The sequence below is a fragment of the Rhopalosiphum maidis genome, chromosome 2 (genome assembly GCF_003676215.2).
Source record: "Rhopalosiphum maidis isolate BTI-1 chromosome 2, ASM367621v3, whole genome shotgun sequence".
In the NCBI taxonomy this organism is placed as follows: domain Eukaryota; kingdom Metazoa; phylum Arthropoda; class Insecta; order Hemiptera; family Aphididae; genus Rhopalosiphum; species Rhopalosiphum maidis.
This window is the reverse complement of record NC_040878.1, coordinates 59061800-59079716: the sequence shown is the minus strand read 5'-3', so window position 1 is coordinate 59079716 and position 17917 is coordinate 59061800. Positions and strand designations below refer to the sequence as shown.

At 23.5% G+C, this 17917-nt stretch overlaps 1 protein-coding gene across 4 annotated transcripts in view; it reads right to left on the bottom strand.

The window, feature by feature from the left end:
- The window catches only part of LOC113551315 (octopamine receptor beta-2R-like), a 172239-nt gene that overhangs the window by 132423 nt on the left and 21899 nt on the right, over positions 1-17917 (bottom strand). For 2 of the 4 annotated variants that reach the window (XM_026953489.1, XM_026953486.1), the window contains one exon: positions 10629-10660. The exons of 1 other annotated variant lie outside the window; for it this stretch is intronic. The gene's annotated coding sequence lies outside the window, so the exon portion shown is untranslated. Of the gene's footprint in view, positions 1-1208; positions 1264-10628; positions 10661-17917 lie in introns of those variants that run through there. One more of the 4 variants, XM_026953488.1, reaches the window with a different exon arrangement.

Here is a 17917-nt window from a genome sequence, read left to right as displayed (position 1 = left end):
CCATGATTAACTAAAAAAAAAACTGCGATTACTAGTATTTTAAATAATAGCATATTATCATAAATATTTAGTGGGATAATCAATAGTATTATATATCATACCTAATATTATATTATAGGCTTATCGATACCATAAAAGAAATTTTTATATATTTCCACATTTAAATAATTTAACGATTACAATACTATTATTTTTAAAACTTATGACGATATAATATGGTTTTCACCGCATTACTCCCTTAATCATATGCCTAAAATGAAAGATATTGTTCGATTGGTATTTAGACAAATTAAAAATAAAAACTATCCAAACAATTTAAATAAACATAATTCTATCTTACGGTTTTATTCTCTATTCACTGAATACAATTTAGTTTTGATAATCATGAAACGTATGTATTACAAAAGGATGATAAGTATTTAATATAGTTATTATTTGAATAAAAAGCTTTAATCAACCATAAAATTGTATGTCAAGTGTTTTTGTATCTTTACACAACTTTTATTTGAACGTACAAATTGTTTTTTTTAAATGGGTCCTTCAAAATCTTGACTGACTTTTCAAGGTGTGTTCTTTAATCATTTATATGTGCGAAATATATGATTTTATGTTTATTTATTTGTCAAAAACCATTATAAAAAATGAATGCCGATAAAACATAGATATTTTTATTATAATAATTAAAAATAATAATAATAGTTTATCCGTGTAAAAATTAGTATGTATTAATGAGTTATAAAAATAAAAATGCCTAAGATAAGTAATATAAGTTTACTGAGTTGTGTAATTCATCTAAGAACATTTTTAAAGTCGTAATTTATGAAAATTTAATTTAATTTTGTTATTGTATGATTTTATTTGAACTGGGTACTTAATTTGTACAAATTTAACGAATAATGTACGTACGTTTAATAATACTAAAAAATTATTATAAATTTAACACGTTTAAAATTATGAATGAATCCAATATTTATTAAGTTTATTACGGATATTATTTTTTTTAATATTGGTCTATCAACATTTATTCAAGTAGTGTTAAACATATTGTAATTTATCACAATCACATAGTTTTATAAATGTAAGTCCATGGTGACGTATAATTTTATAAATAATACTTTGAAGATAAATTTTTTTATTCTTTTATAAGAACCGTTTATTTGGACACGATACTTTATTATTACTTTTAATTTTAATATTACAAAACATACCGCTATTGTGTGCCAAGGTATCCACACACGCGTGTCTCGGAATCTTGTCCAACTGTTGATTGTAACTGATTTCAGTAAAACTTAAAGAAAAAATACAAATTTAGAAATGGCCATAAGAATATTTAATATATTATATCCTTGATAAGTATTTTCATATTTATTAAATAAATGCATAAACACGTGCATTATAAAATATGTGTAAGATAGTAATATATTAAAGTCACGTCCTTGTAATCTATTGGCATTTTTCGTTCATTAAATGTTGTTAAATTACAAGTGTAATTGAAGTTATACTTTAAAAATATGCGTAATATCGCCTCAAACATAGCTATATATATATATATAGTTTATAATATAAGAGATCTATTGTAACAATCTGCATTAATGGACAAATATTTGAATTCAAATTTTAAATAATTAATAATACATTTTAGAAACAAAACTAATTAATTTAAATGTAAATTATAATTAACTCTAACTTAGTGCAATAATATATGAATCAGAATTTAAATATATATATATATATATATATAAATTCTGGCACCAATAATACTTATAGAAAATAAATGTTTTACTTCTATTACGACTGAAAAATAAAATGAATGATTAATTATAAACCAGCTAAAGAAAGTTATTTAAACATTAATCAAATTTAAATTAATGAATGTAAATTGCAATCAGTTCATATTAAAACAAATAGTTTAATTTTTCATATAGTACCTACCTACAATGAATAATTTATTATTCATCTAATTTTCTAAAACAAAATAATAAATAGTTTAGTTTGATATAAATGTGTTCTACTGTTTTGATAAAATTAAGCATTTTTATTAAATATGCTTAATAAGATTTCAATATTATATCCTATTGAAAAATTATGTTTTTTAAATTAAAATTTTATCTAGAATAAATACGTTATTTAATATTCCAATAATAAAGTCTAGAAATTATAAATATAACCAAATAAGTATTTTATTTATTTTTCAATCCTTACGTTTTCTAATTGAGTTATTTTTCCACATCCTCTATAGTTGGTATAACACTCTAACAAATTAGTTTTAAACGAATGAGCACAATCACAGAGATAATTTAATAAATTGATTTTAAAATCATTTTATTTGTATTTATTACTTCAATATACTTACGTTTCATATAATCACTATTATATTTATATCTACAGGTAATTCATTTTTCAGTATAAATATAACCTTAAATATAAAACTATGTTAAATTTCAAAAACTATAGATTAAGTTTCTAGGGATAGAGAGGAAGCTATTTACTTTTATTATTATTAGTCGTTAATAGTAGTCTACAAAATCTCAATTTTTATTGATCAAATTACGAAATTCAATTATTAAATATTATATAATATACGCTTAATAGTGATGAATGATGCTATATTGTTGTTACAGTCTTAACGAAGTCTAAATTACTTTATGAATAATCTACTTCTCATCTTCTCATCAGAGCAGTTCATAAATCTATTGCATGTTGTATAAATAAAAACAATTAATACACCATAGGTAATAATAATGTTAGACGTTTGTCCACTCTGTTAAAATTTAATATAGAATAGCCATATCGATAACAACTTGTATAGATAATAGAAATACAATTTTAGAAAATTTAACCATAGTATTGAATTGAATTTTATCTATATGTACACAACATCATATAATATTATAGTATGGTAACTATAAGTAATTATTATAGTAGCCGTAGTCTATACATAGGATATGAGTAATTTATGTTTACTATAACAGTAAATAAATGCAAATTACTAACGTGCGGTTAGATTGTATCGTACTCGTATTAAAATAAAATTTTTCAGATTCAAAATAACACAATTATTATTTACTTCTCTAATAAACCTATTCAACTTTTTCAAAATAATTATTAAAGTAATATTTTGCATCAAGTGTTGTACTGTTTTTATCATCATGTTATTCAGTATCTAGCGTAACCTCGAAACACTTGAAAAATGTCGCTTGTGATTAGATTTATACATTTTGTATAAGATCTTCACAGGAAAATTTGAATGTCCTGAGTTTTTTACTTGTTTATCTTTACATTTCCCTTTTTGTAACACCCTAATCATAACACCGAGTCTAAAAATACATTTTATCCTAAAATCGAAAATGAATTATTATTTAAGCTATACCCCCTTCAACAGAACTATAAATACATTAATCTGTTCATATTGTCAACTTCAACTCATTTAAAATGCATTGTAATTCTATAGTGGTTAAATTCATAGCATCATTAATTATTTAATTAATTTAATTGTTTTTTTTTCTTTTAATATTATTATTAAAGAATGATTGTTATTATTATCTAATGTATGTAATTGAATCTGAATCGCTTAAAACTTAAACAAATAACAAATTAGAGGATTAAGAGAAAAAGTACGTATGGAAAGAAATTTAAAAATTAGTCTAAAATATTCTTATTAATTGATCAATAAATAATTTTCTATTGAGTGAACCTTGTTTAAAATTACAAAATTAAGTTCCATTTAATGTTACGACTAACGATATACATGTATACTATTGCACGTCTTTACGTGATATGAAATCCACAGAGAAACCGTATAACTTGATTTTAAAGAAACCATAAAACATATGATGGGTATCATAGGTTACATAGATATATTATTAAAATATAATATGGTGGATAGGTGCATATATTCTTATAATACAGTTTGCAGTTTTTTAATAATTTTCTAGTGTGTATTATGCATCAAGTTTTAAAATAAATGAAAGACAAAATAATATGGAGAAGCTTAAGGGATAATACTTTTTTTAAATACAATTAAAAAACGAAAATGTACCTTATACAAACAAAACAGGAAAAATGAAAACATTCTATATATATTATATTGATATGTAAATTGTATATAACATATAAACTATCAATAGGACTAGGTATTAGTTTGCATATTTTTCAATAATCATTCTAAATTTAAACAAGTAATTCTTTGAAATTTGTTTTATAGTACTAGAAGATTAAAGCAATCATTTTTATTTTGCATATTTTACATATTTGGCTCTTTTTTTCTTATAAGTACATATTTTGTTATATTTGTATTTTAAATACATATTTCACATATTTTATTAAAAAAAAAAATTAAAACAGTATGTGACATAAAGAATACTATTTTATACATACTATCCAATATTTAATATGAATTTTCTAGAAATTGGAAAAATAGATTAAAATTATTAAATAATCTAACTACCATGTATTTTGCCAATTATTTGTGTGTTGTTAAAAACATAAAATCGGACGATAAGAAATACGCCTAATACTGTCAGTTTATTTCAAACTCGCCTGTTATAGACTTTGTATCGTATGTGTTTTCGTCTTGCGTTGATCGTATAATATTCTTGACTAAATACAGTTTTTTTTTTTTAGTGAAAACTAAATTAAAAATACTTAAAGAAAATTTTCTTATTTAATAATAAATAATTTTGTAATTTTTGGTTTTTTAATAAAAAAAATTATTATTTTTAAGAGCGAGTTTTAGAATTTTCACATATTTTCAGAGTATATATGGTAATTTTTAAGGGAATAAACACATGCACATTTTAAAGTTTTTTAGAGCATGAAGTGCCTAGCTCTAATAATCAAACATGTAGATCGCACAAAAAAGGGAAACAAGCCAAGAAGAAAATAAATATATTCACGCATTGGTTCTTATTTAGGGAATAAGTCATCACGTTTTCACGTCCGTGTGACTGGAGATTTCATTCGTTCCTTCCACGCCCAATAAATTCCTGTCAATAACAATTTACTATTAAAACGGTGGAAAACTTCTTTTCCGCCATTTTCCTAGTATCGCCCATTTGTAAATACTCAAACGTGATATTATTATTTTTTTTCGCATATAGTTTGAAGGACAGGGTGCCAATAGGTTACGTGCGGAGCATTATCAAAACAGGGCGTGTACACGAAAACCATCATCAACCGACGCTAACGATAATGTGCCCAATTTGCCAGGGCAAAAACATATCCACTGAGTTGAAACATAACAAAAAAAAAAAATACAAATTCGTTTTAATGGATGGGGTTTAGGACGTTGATGTAGCTTTTTATTTATATATATTTTTTTTCTCGATGTTTTTTTTTCTCGCCCTTAACTGGTGGCTCCGGGATGATTGGCGTATTGCATCGCCCCTCTTATCCGCATTTCGCGTCTGCAAGATATCGAGAAAAAAGTGTATTTAAATAATATAAACAAAATATCACAGCAAAAGATTTTAAGGAATAATAATATTATCATATCTTTAAAAATAACCAAAAGAACCAAGTATACAAAAATAACATAATATCTTATTATTATTTTTTTTTATTGCAGACTACAGTCTTATTATAGTAATAAATTACTGTCTTCAAGATAAAATTAATAGATAATGTTTTACAATATAAATGAGGAAATTATGAAAAAATTAATAAAAAACATTAAAATCCTGCTTGAAAACTCAAATAATTAACTAAAAAATTACATGCAATCTTACAATACTATGTAATATTCTTTTAAGCATAAATAGATTAAGATTGATCATTTTAGTTTAGGTATATTATAACTGTTGTAATCATATTATAAATGGATTCAAAAATTATATTTTCTAGTTTTATTTAAACAAATATATTTAATAATAATTTAAAAATGTTCAACTAAATTTTATTAAATTAAAGAAAAATATATTTATTCATTTTAAATTTTAACTACATTGAAATATCAATAGAAAAAAATTCCAATGAAGATTTTAAAATTATATATTTGTATTACTGACATTTACAACAAATAAATCCGATTTAATTTTACAACATGAGACATTTATCTTGAACAATAATAATATATTATTTTAATATGATTGAGACATTTGAATTTAAGTCAGTTTCATTACCGAATTCGTTAAATTTTAAAATCTTTACCCATAAATTATTGCTGTAAGTACTAATGTTTTTATAACCTCACTATATTAAGACGAGCTAAACTCAGAACCATTTTTCAAATGCGATGATTTATTATTGCTTTCAAATGCTTAATATAATAAATAATAATACAACATTGGCCTACCCTAAAGTGAGCGAAACGAGACGAGTGTTTGACATAATAAAATATCACTGATCTTGTCTGAACTTTTTTGAGTTAAATATTAAGCAAAACTTAAAGCTATTTAATCTAACAAACAATACAATTTTTAAGCTTTTATTTTCTGTGTTAAAAATAATGCTATTAATATACACCAATTATTATATAGGTAATATAATTTACTTTTCTAATATTATCGTGTTAAAATGAATTATTAATAAGGTAAGTTACATGAAATATTACTGGTTTTAAATATAATATGAAATATTATAATATTAAAACTTAAGTAAATATTTTATTTATTTTAGTAATATACAATGATATACGAATATAATTATGTAAAAGTTAGCTCAGTTTGATTCGTGTAGGATAATTATTATATAATTTAAATTACTTAAAATATTTTAAGAATGTAAAAAATTAAAGAGAAAAATATTTTCGTTTCGGGGAAATCAATCAAATAGTACCCTGGGTCATATTTTTATTTTATCTGCGTGGTATACATCATAATAATAGATATTGTATTATGTCTCACAAAAATATATCATCGAAAATACTTTGATCGTAAATTCCACTGGCATACGTTTTTCCAGCGTATTGTACAAGTATATAGTTCCGTGAAGTTAAAAATCAAACGTACCATGAAAAACAAGGTTTATTCAATATGAAAACTGTTTATTACCATCATAGTCGTTGTTGTCATATAATATATTCGGCTTAGTAATTTGATGGGATAGTGAAGATATGATAATTTACAGTATTATACATACACATAACAAGCTATACTGCACGCGGACACAGGTAGATAAGTTCTCGAAACCGTGAAATTGACATGCCAATATTCTATATTATATTATGTAAACAGAAATTTAAATTTTAGACCTTCAGGATCGATGATGGTTTATAGGAATTTATGTGTTATTTCATTACTATTGTAAATTTAGTGATTAATAATAAAAATAACATACATTTAAATTATAAATTTGAGCTTAATTATAACGATAGTTGTAGTTAATATTGAATATAATGAACTACAGCCGTTTGCAATTTCATAAAAATGTATCTAAAAGAAACAATAAAATATTTAATAAACTATACAAACGAGTGTCCCTCAATCATAGTCCCTACAACCAGTATTATTATCATCCATAATAAGGTTTCAAAAATATAAACTTAACTCCGATTATTTTTATAGCTATTTATGCGCCAAAGGTTTCAAACATTGTGAACACGTTTTTTTTTATATATGCTTAGAAAACTAAGATAATTTTATTCGGCTGAACATATTTTATAACATAGTAGTTGAGTTATTATGATGGTTAATTAAATTGAATCCTACAGAATTCAACCATATTTATGTAACACTCGTTAGATATTACTTTGTTTTATAGTTGGACAAGTGCGTTGTTTTATTTTTAAGTCAATTTCACAGCAGGTTTAACATCTTAACATTATAACTTTCATTTCAGGAAATCATCAAGTTTCACGGTTCATTAATAAACACAGTTGAATCCTCTGAGTTGTTTACATAAGTACAAGATAAATAAAAACCTAATATTTTTTCCCCTTAAAATAAAATAGTAAACATTAATTTTATTAATAATGTAACAAAACATAATAATAATTTAATTTTTGAATTAAATATGAAGAAGCGCCAATGGCAATATTCTGTTAAAGATATTTTCATTCTATGACCCAATCACATTCCATCTTATTCTTTAGGGCCACTTGAAAACCTTTGTACGTCCATAATATTACTCAGTCCGAAGTCTATATTTATAGACTAGTGGCATTTACTCGGACGTCGCTGTCCACAGAGTTTTAGAAGGTTTGACCTTTTCCTGGTTTAATATATGTATATACATGAAATAAAAAACATTTTTGCAAGACCTTTGAACGACTGAATTGTTGCCAAAGAAAAAAAAAGATAGAATTCGCGTAAATATTCGGCACGTATTCGAAATGAGCAAAAATATGTCTGAATAAAATATCATACACTTTTTATTATTAAATATGGTCAATACATATTTTTTAAGTAAGAATTTGGTATTTATTTACTAAGCTTTATTTACAATTTTTTTACCTCAATGCTATAAATGTATATAAATATATTCCTTTATATATCCACTTATATTATTCATGATATTATGATTGATATGTTTTCGAAACAAACTTAGTGAAAATTCTAGTAACACATCGCTATTTTCATACCTTTCAAGACAAAATAATTGGTGCTTAAGATTTAATTCTGGAAGGAAAAACTGTTTATTTTTATAAACGAAGAATATTAATGAACCACTAGCTAAAATATACCATTGACCACCATGATTTTAATCGAAAACAATCAATCATAATAATATAGATTAACTATTTGTAGGTATAATATTTAATAATACTGACTACGGTTGTAAGAGAAGTTGTAGATAACAAACGTAAGATAGTAAAATATCAATATTTCATATATTTGATATAATGTGACTATATTTTATTTTATTTTATTAATTTTTTTTTATTTACAGTTCTATTAATGGCTTTATGTAAAATTACATAATACTAACTAAATATAGGTACCTACTAAATTAATTAGTATTGTATATTTTGTTCTTGTGGAATTTCATTCAAGTTATATGAAACACATTGTCATAGTCAGGCGTACACAAAAAAAAAAAATCGTTAAAAAAGGCCGGGAGCCAATAAATACAATTATTTATTATATTTATGGAAATAATAAATTTGAGTAGATATGTAATTTACGGAAATAATAAATTTAAGTAGATATGTAATTTAAAATATTTCGGAGAAGGGGGATATTCCCCCCCATTGAACTCACAAACCCCCTTCCCACTCCATTGTTTACGTGTCATAAACTTAAAAATTTAGAAAAATAAAATAAAAATAAAAGCTATTTAATGAACCTAAACATCATAATAAGAGATATCACATACCTATAATATTATAATAATATAATGTATACGCAAATTTAATAGTGTCTAAAATAAATTTAAATACATTTTAATTGAAATTTTTTTTTGTTTTTTTCCTATGTTAATTTTAGAAACTACAATTATCACATAATAATATAATATATTATAATTAAAAGACATGAGTTTTCTAAATTAATATTTTTGAATAATATTATATATGATAGTTAAATTTAAGGGAAGCTTAAGTAACATTAAATCCTTTCCATAAAATAATATAATGGAAAAATAACTCATATACACATAATATGGTAATAAAGATAATATTTGTATATTAGTTCAATGTTACATTATTTAAGATATTAAGATAAAGTTTAGTAAATTATATGATTCAAATACTTATAACAACATTTTAATTTGTGTAACCAAAATATTTCAAAGTAATATACTAGTCAAATGTTACTAGTAGGAGACAGTGCTTTGAATTAATAGATAATTTCTCTCAGCTGCTTTTGTAAATATCATTTGATAAGATTTTTGCATATATTTGGTTAACTATATAAAATAAAGAAAACATTTACCTTTACAATAAAATTATTGACGCAACTGACCTATAAGTAAAAATATTCTCTTTATTCTCTCTAAACTTATGATGAGGCAATTAAAATAAATTAATATTAAATTATCACTGTTGAAAGTTGTACGACACTTGCGTATCACAATATTTATATGAATAATTTTACTAAAAATATATTTAAAAAATAATTATAATAAAAAAATGATATTATTAAAGATTGACAAAACATTTAATTTTCTTGTACAGATTTCATTTAGATAAATTAAACCTAATACAATTATATTAAAATGTGTTTGAAATCTGTTAATAATTTTTTATACAAAAACCAAATAAGATTTAGAGTAAATATGACACTTTTAGATTTTCTAAAAATAGACTCTTTACAATTGTATAGATTGAGAATTAGAATTTATTTCACATTATAATTTTCTCCTGGGCTTACTAGCTCTTGAAAAATGTACGTTACTGCCTTATAAGTTATTTCAAATATATTTATAGATTTTATTTTTTTATATTTTCTCTATATTTTCACTATTGGTTACCGTAACCGGAAATAACAAATAGGCATACATCCCGGACACTATCCACATTACTGGAAAGGAAATAAGAGTAATGAATATGTACATGTAAATCGTTATTTTTTATTTGTATTATTATAGTTTACTGCCAGGCTACAAAGTTTTCCTACAGTATAAAATAAATCTAGGTCAGTAACGGTCAAGGCTTTTTCTTGTGTCTTGTCTGAATTCAGCTTAAGCAAAAACTTTGAAGTCTAACTTACCAATACAATAAACTACATCATGTATATTTTCGCATTACTTACATGAAAGGTGATATTTTATCTTTTATTGTTTCCTGAAAAATAAATATTAAAATGATAAATAAGTTTTGACAAAATCATTTTATATGATTGAAAAATTGTTTAAATACGAGGTTAATGTAATTAAAAACATTTTTATGTACTTATAAAAAAAATAACACAATAGTTATTATATTTATATATATATTGTATCATAGGACTTACAATATCATAGTTTAATATAATAAACAAAAGTCTGTGTTATATTATTAATTCTCAGTTTATAATATATCCAACGATTTGGTTAATTTCTGTGTACTACACATATACTTATTACGTTCTTAATTCTATATATTTATAATTTTATAAGAAATTAAGAAATCTGATGCAAAATAACCGTTAATCGTTAATTGTATGTTGAATTCAAACAGTAGTCATTAAATAGACTCATATCAAAATGTTTGTTATTCTTAGATGTTATATACATATATATTAAATTAATATTATACATTTAACGATTTACACTAGTAGGTTTATTTTAAATTATAATATTTTTATTAAAAATTAATTTATGATTAAAATATTGTAAAATTAAATTATATTATCGGAGTTTGTTAATAATGCGATTAGTTTTATTTACATTTTAGACCAGCTTATAATATTATTATCTTTGTCCATATCCGTTTCACAAAAGGATTTACCATAATGACATAAGGTTAGGTTGGCGAATACCGATTTTAGAAGGTGTTAACAATTTATTATAAAGTTACGATATATTATTGTTTTCGAATTGAACTATTGATTTTACTAATAGATAAAATATATACGTTTACAACAATTTAATATATACTTCGTAACAGTAATAACTGTAGAATTAGTGACTAAAATGTTTGATTAAAATTATTTGTGTTGCTATTGCTTGGCAAAATGAAATTAAAGGAGCAACAAACGAATATATGACATGCCAAAATGCATAACAAATTAAAAGTGTAAAAGCTATTTTTAAATTTATTATTACAAATAATAAATTAATCAAATAATGTTGTAATTACACACATTATATTAAAATCTTTTTATCTAGTATATATATTTTTTATAGCAAATATACTTAATATTATAAAGGGTTATTCGTAATTGTTCATCCAATTTCAAATGCTTATATATTTTTAGTTTTAATTGTTTCAAGTATAAAGTAACATAATGATACATAAAATTAAAAAAATAGTATTTCAAATGTATTTAATGGTATCAATAACTGTTCTATGTGGCTTCTCTTAGCCACATATGTCATCTAGGTCATCTAGTCAAAACTGTAATTTATTTAATACGTATCTATCACAATCTGATCGTATCATACGTAATTGATTACGCTAATTCTTTTATCCTCTTTGGTTTATGATAATATAATTATCATACGATAGTACGTATATGGTACCTTAAACATATACCGCCAAAATATGTAGTCACATGGCGTAAGGGGCCAGGAAGCTAGATGCAAACCATGAGATGATTAATTTTGAATAACTCTGTACTTAGTAATTTTCAATCTATACATAAGCTTTAAGTGTGCTAGCTAAACTTCTATAGTAAAATGTAAATCATATCTCATATAAATTGTAATTTATTAATTATGTCAAATTTAATAACTTTTAGATGACTACATTTTAAAAGAAACTCATTAAATATTTTCTGTTTCAGTAATTTCATAATATCAAAATCAATGGTCTCAAAGAACTTTGCTTGAACCATTATTTGCCTATTTTATTTCAATAAATTGTATTCGTGGCTCAAATATTATTAATAGTATTAATATAATGTTAATCAATAAAAATATTTATTGAAATAAAAACATTATTAGATCATATTATATCACTAATATTATAAGTAAGTCACTATTTCAATTGAATACCTACGTATTTATTGTTAATTTCTATTGAATAGATTTTTAATAACATGCCGTATTTACTTAACTTAATTCATATAAATGTACACAATAAATAATAATTTTAATATTCAACACTTGGTTCTAATAAGACTACATTATAAAAAGCATATCTTTTTTTAATTAACTGTATTAAATATAAAAATAAGGGTGTTTGATTTGTAATTATTTTTGAAAATCAATTAATACTAGTTACAAAATATTATGTAGTTGGATAAAAGGTAATAATTGAAATATAAATGTTTTTTAATAATAATTACATTTCTGCATATTTTATAGCCAAATATTTAGTTCTAAAGTTCATAAATAAAACTGCTAAAGCACCAATTAACATGTTAAAAAGAAATTAATAAAAAATAATTACAACATTATACGCATCATATATACATTAAACATGGATATTAAAATTTACAAATTCTGTAGTATATATATATACAAATAATTATAATAAAACGCTGCTGAAACAGTATGTCTGATTCACTGATGACAATAATTTACGTTACTACTTCACGACATTGTCTTCGAGTCAGTCGCATTTTCCATTCAAAAGGTGTAGGTATGTATGAGCATACAAATAATGATATTTGACTGTTTATGCACAGTCACCATCTCCAAATATAAAATAAAGTTAACAATAATAAAAATAACAGTATGAAAAATAAATAAACATTGTCGCACTGACGTGGTCGAAATACCAACTTTATTTCATTACCCTCAATAACGACCTATATCGTGTAAGTACCGTACTATTCAATTAGAATTTCATATTCATCTAAATATTCAAAACTATAATGTTTAAGTAATTATTTATACCTAAGTAGGTAAAAGTCATTCCAAAATCAAATTTGTGTACTTTTAAATTCTTAGAAAAATGTGTAGTTTGTAAAATTTAAGTATGTACGTTGACATTTGAAAATGTGAAAAACTTAAGAAAAATGTATTTTAATGACTTCAAATTATGCGGAAAAATGTTTTTAAAAACACTTGTATTCACTGATTAAAATATGATAGTGTAGCGATAAAAGAACCATCTCGTCGTATACACAATATACGATAAAAGCATGAAGTCTAAAACTGCCAATAGAATATTGTTTTCAAAAAGAGTGTGCGGTGCCTCATATTATATTCGTTAAATTTCATATACGCTGAACTGACACGCACGCGCACCGTAACCTCTATCCACACACAGCCACTCGTCTTCATTATTTATTGTGAAAACAAATAGTGAGGAACCCACTGTCAGCTTTTTTTCCCGTCACAAACTGTGTGTATGACTATCTGGACGGCTATATACAACGGTCGACGCACACGGACCGGAAAAATCTGCGAACCAACAAACGCCGCCGGACACGCGACATCTGGTCGTTGTCATACTCTGTACTCGGTTGCACACATACGACTGACATATACACGTTGAACTATATTTTCGTATAACATTGAGTCGGATATGTGTGTTTATGGATTGTGATTATTGCCAACTTTTCACGCCTAAACTGCGATATGTAATAACATGTTATTCGAAACGTAACATGCATCAGCTACGAAGTACTTTTTGAATATTATTGTATGGGTAGTCCGACACCAATAAGCATCGATTCTAATTATTATTGTTCTAGCTCAAATGGTTTATTCGGGTAACTGTTTTATAAAATAGTGTTTAAAAAAATTAATGTGCAAGTACATTGTGTTCTCTAACATAAATATGTGAACAAATTCTCATAATATCATGCTAAATTAACTCTGGTATGATATTATACACTTATATCCAATTTAGCGCTATAATTTGAATAAGTATATTCAACTTTACAAAGTTATAATTGTTATGGAATTGAAAGCAACAACAATGTTTTACGTGAAATTACAATAAACAACTATTAAATGTTTTTTAATTGATTACAATAGAATGGAAACTATGTTAATTTTAAATACACTAACAATATAATCATATTATATATTAGCATCATATAATACCTTTATGTTGGATCTAAAGAAAAACTAATTTTGTAACTAAATAACCAAAACTTCAGTACATAAATAAAAGGTAAAATTATGTATTATTACAATGAAAAAGAAATACCTAGTTCTACATTTTAATTATATATATACATATATTACATTAGTTTGTATCAATATTTCAAAACATGTTAATACTTTAAATCAATAACATTTTAAAATAAGTTAATGTAATCAGTTATTATAAGCTTAGTACTATTGGTTTCTTTCGGGTTTTCTAAACAAAAATAAAAATAAAATTTCTGTTTTTAGTATACTCTACTACTTCAGAAAAGTTTTAGATCATAATCTATTATTGTTCAAAAATATTCATTAGTTAAGAGTTTTTTTACATTTAAAGTAGTAAAAAGTACGGTGGTTTTAAATTTTTCTAATTTTTTATAAAAATAAACACATTTGAACTATCATTTCGCGATGACAAAACTACTAAAATGTATAATTATACTCAATCATATTCATTCTAAAATAAATTATAGATTTAACAATTAAGAATGAAACAAAAATAAATATCAATTACTTCAGAACTCTGTCATTGATTTATTAAATATAAATTTTAAATTGCATGTACAATCTTGAGTACCAAAACTAGAGATACTTGATATACCAATCATCAGAATTTGATGAAATTACTTTTCATCTAAAATCACTTAATTTTCACAAGCGAGGACTATAATTATATAAATTATATATCGTGTATTAACCAAATCTAAAAACGTTTAGTTTTAATGAAACATTAATATAACATTCGAAAATAAAGATAATGATGGTAATTGTTTAAATAATAATAATACGTTTTAATATGTCATAGTACCAACAAACCTTAAAATTATTAATAACACGAAATTCATAACTTTAAACTTATATTTTTTTATATTTCATTTAATATAATTTTCTATAAAAAGCTCAAAGTAAAAATTGTTTATAAAATTTAATGTTAAAGGGTATTGAGTAAATTGAATAATGTGTTATTATTATTCATATTTTGGCGCCTAGTACGTTGTTGAATGGTTTGTTTGTATACTGGTGGATTAGCGTTAAACCGAAATCAGCACAGTGCTTAAAATATATCGAAAAAATATTATAACGCTTATCTGATATTATTATATCTTGAGATTAATTGTCGTTATAAATTGACGTGGGATTACATCAGAGGTATTTATTATTTTTTTTTTTATGAAACTTATTGCACAATGAGTATACTATGTATTGTAGTATGTAATTTAATACGACGCTATACAATAAATATAAATACTAAATATTAAATTATATAGTTGTTTTGTTAACAGAAAAATTACCATTTTAGGCAAAAATATAAAACAACTCAAGAAAATTAGAAAAAAAATGATATACCAGTAAACTTTTCTCGTCCGTTTATTTATTGGAGTAATACGAGTATAATAATATTAAGTTCACATGCCCGCATAAATATTACGACCATCTGTCACAGATTTATATTGATAAAACAATTATAAAGTATATAACAGAAGGACAACTTATTCTTAAAATAAATATCTACTTGAAATAGAAAAAAATTGTATTATGCTTACCTACCATTTAAATTAATTATAGAAGTTTTTATCAAATATGCCTGAACAGTACAGTATGACTGGTATGTGAGTAGTATAATGTGGGTGTATTATTACAGTTCATGTTTTAACTACTTAAAATGTTTGAAATTGGCAAAAGCACACAAAAACATATAAGTATACAGTATAAGTTGGGTTACATAATAAGTATATTGTAATAATAAGTTGCACTTTCTGAATTGTCTCATTTGATTGGATGATTGGATGAGAGCATATTGCTAAAAACTGAAAATGTAAATTTATCTTAGTTGATATTAAAAAAAAAATTAATTAAAACGATATATTTTTCAATTTTCTTTGTCAAACAAATAGATTTTGTTATACAATTATTAATGTATGTTGAATATTTTATTGTAGTTAACTATGTGAATTCAATAAAGTTTGATCTGATACTGGATTAATCATTCAACGTTTTCATAAAAGATAATATAAGTAAATACTATTAAATTATATTAAATAAATTTTTATATGTTTTGAAATAAATATATTAAGTACATTACGATTGCAGTAGACAAATCTAATAAATTGTATTTTTTTTCATATATTTAATTGAAAATATAATTTTAGCTATAGACAAATATTGCTACTAGCAATGACAAAACTAGTTCAATAATAGTTCATATCAATATATTATGTAATAATATAAACGTGTTTTTTTTTTTAACAGTTATTACCTTATTACAATATTATAAATATTAATTTACTATTATTTTATTTTATAAGCAATTTATTTATTTTTTAAATATTGAAAGCACACAAAACAATAACATATAATATAAATCATATAAACGATATTATAATAAATTATTAAATACAAAAAGAAAAAATACTAAACGCTTTTAAAGAATCTTTGCTAAAAATATATTCAATTCTAAATAGTGAAATTTAGATGTAATTATGTTTATTAATATATCACGATTATACCGATGATTATAATATTGAAACAGACTTTTTGTGTTCGTCCAAGTGTACTGACATTATTTTATTTAGCCAGGAAACTAATTTTTTAAATTCTTGCATTAATTAATAATATTTCATTGTACTCAACTATTACTCTGATTTCCAGTTATTATTTAAATCATCATAGTGTATATTTTATATACTACAGCTGAACCATATTAATATGTTATACGTTTTATTAAAATATTTTTAAATGATTTTTAGAGCATATAAAGAATTTCAAATATTACGATAAATTGACTGTGAAACACTTGACTAAATACGACAGCTAAAAATAAGGATAGTTTTTAAGGATGCATTTTTCTTTTCCTTTTTTTCCACATGACCTAGTGTGATATTTAGATATTGATATGTGCCATTACAATATTAAATCTATCTGAAATTTATTGATTGATACTCTTTGTTTCTTTACATTGATAAATGGTTCATATAGAAAAAAAAATTATATTGAAAAATTATAAATTTACCATCGACAACTGAAAATCTAAAATATAGGATATAGGAGACTATTAAAATATTGGACAAAGTCCATATTTGTCTTATGATAACAGTATTGAGTAAGGTTATAGTCGTTTTGGCTCAGCATTACATAATATATAACTATACTATATCGGCTACAAGCCAGACGACACTATTCTATTTTGTAAACACATGTTTGATAGTTAACTGATATTAGTCTTAAAGTTAGATATCGTGTATATATTTATGAATTTGATTTTTTATATAAATTGTATATTTTTCATAATTTATTTTGAACAATTATTTGTCTAACCACGTGGCACATACCTATGTTAAATATTTGTCATAAACGA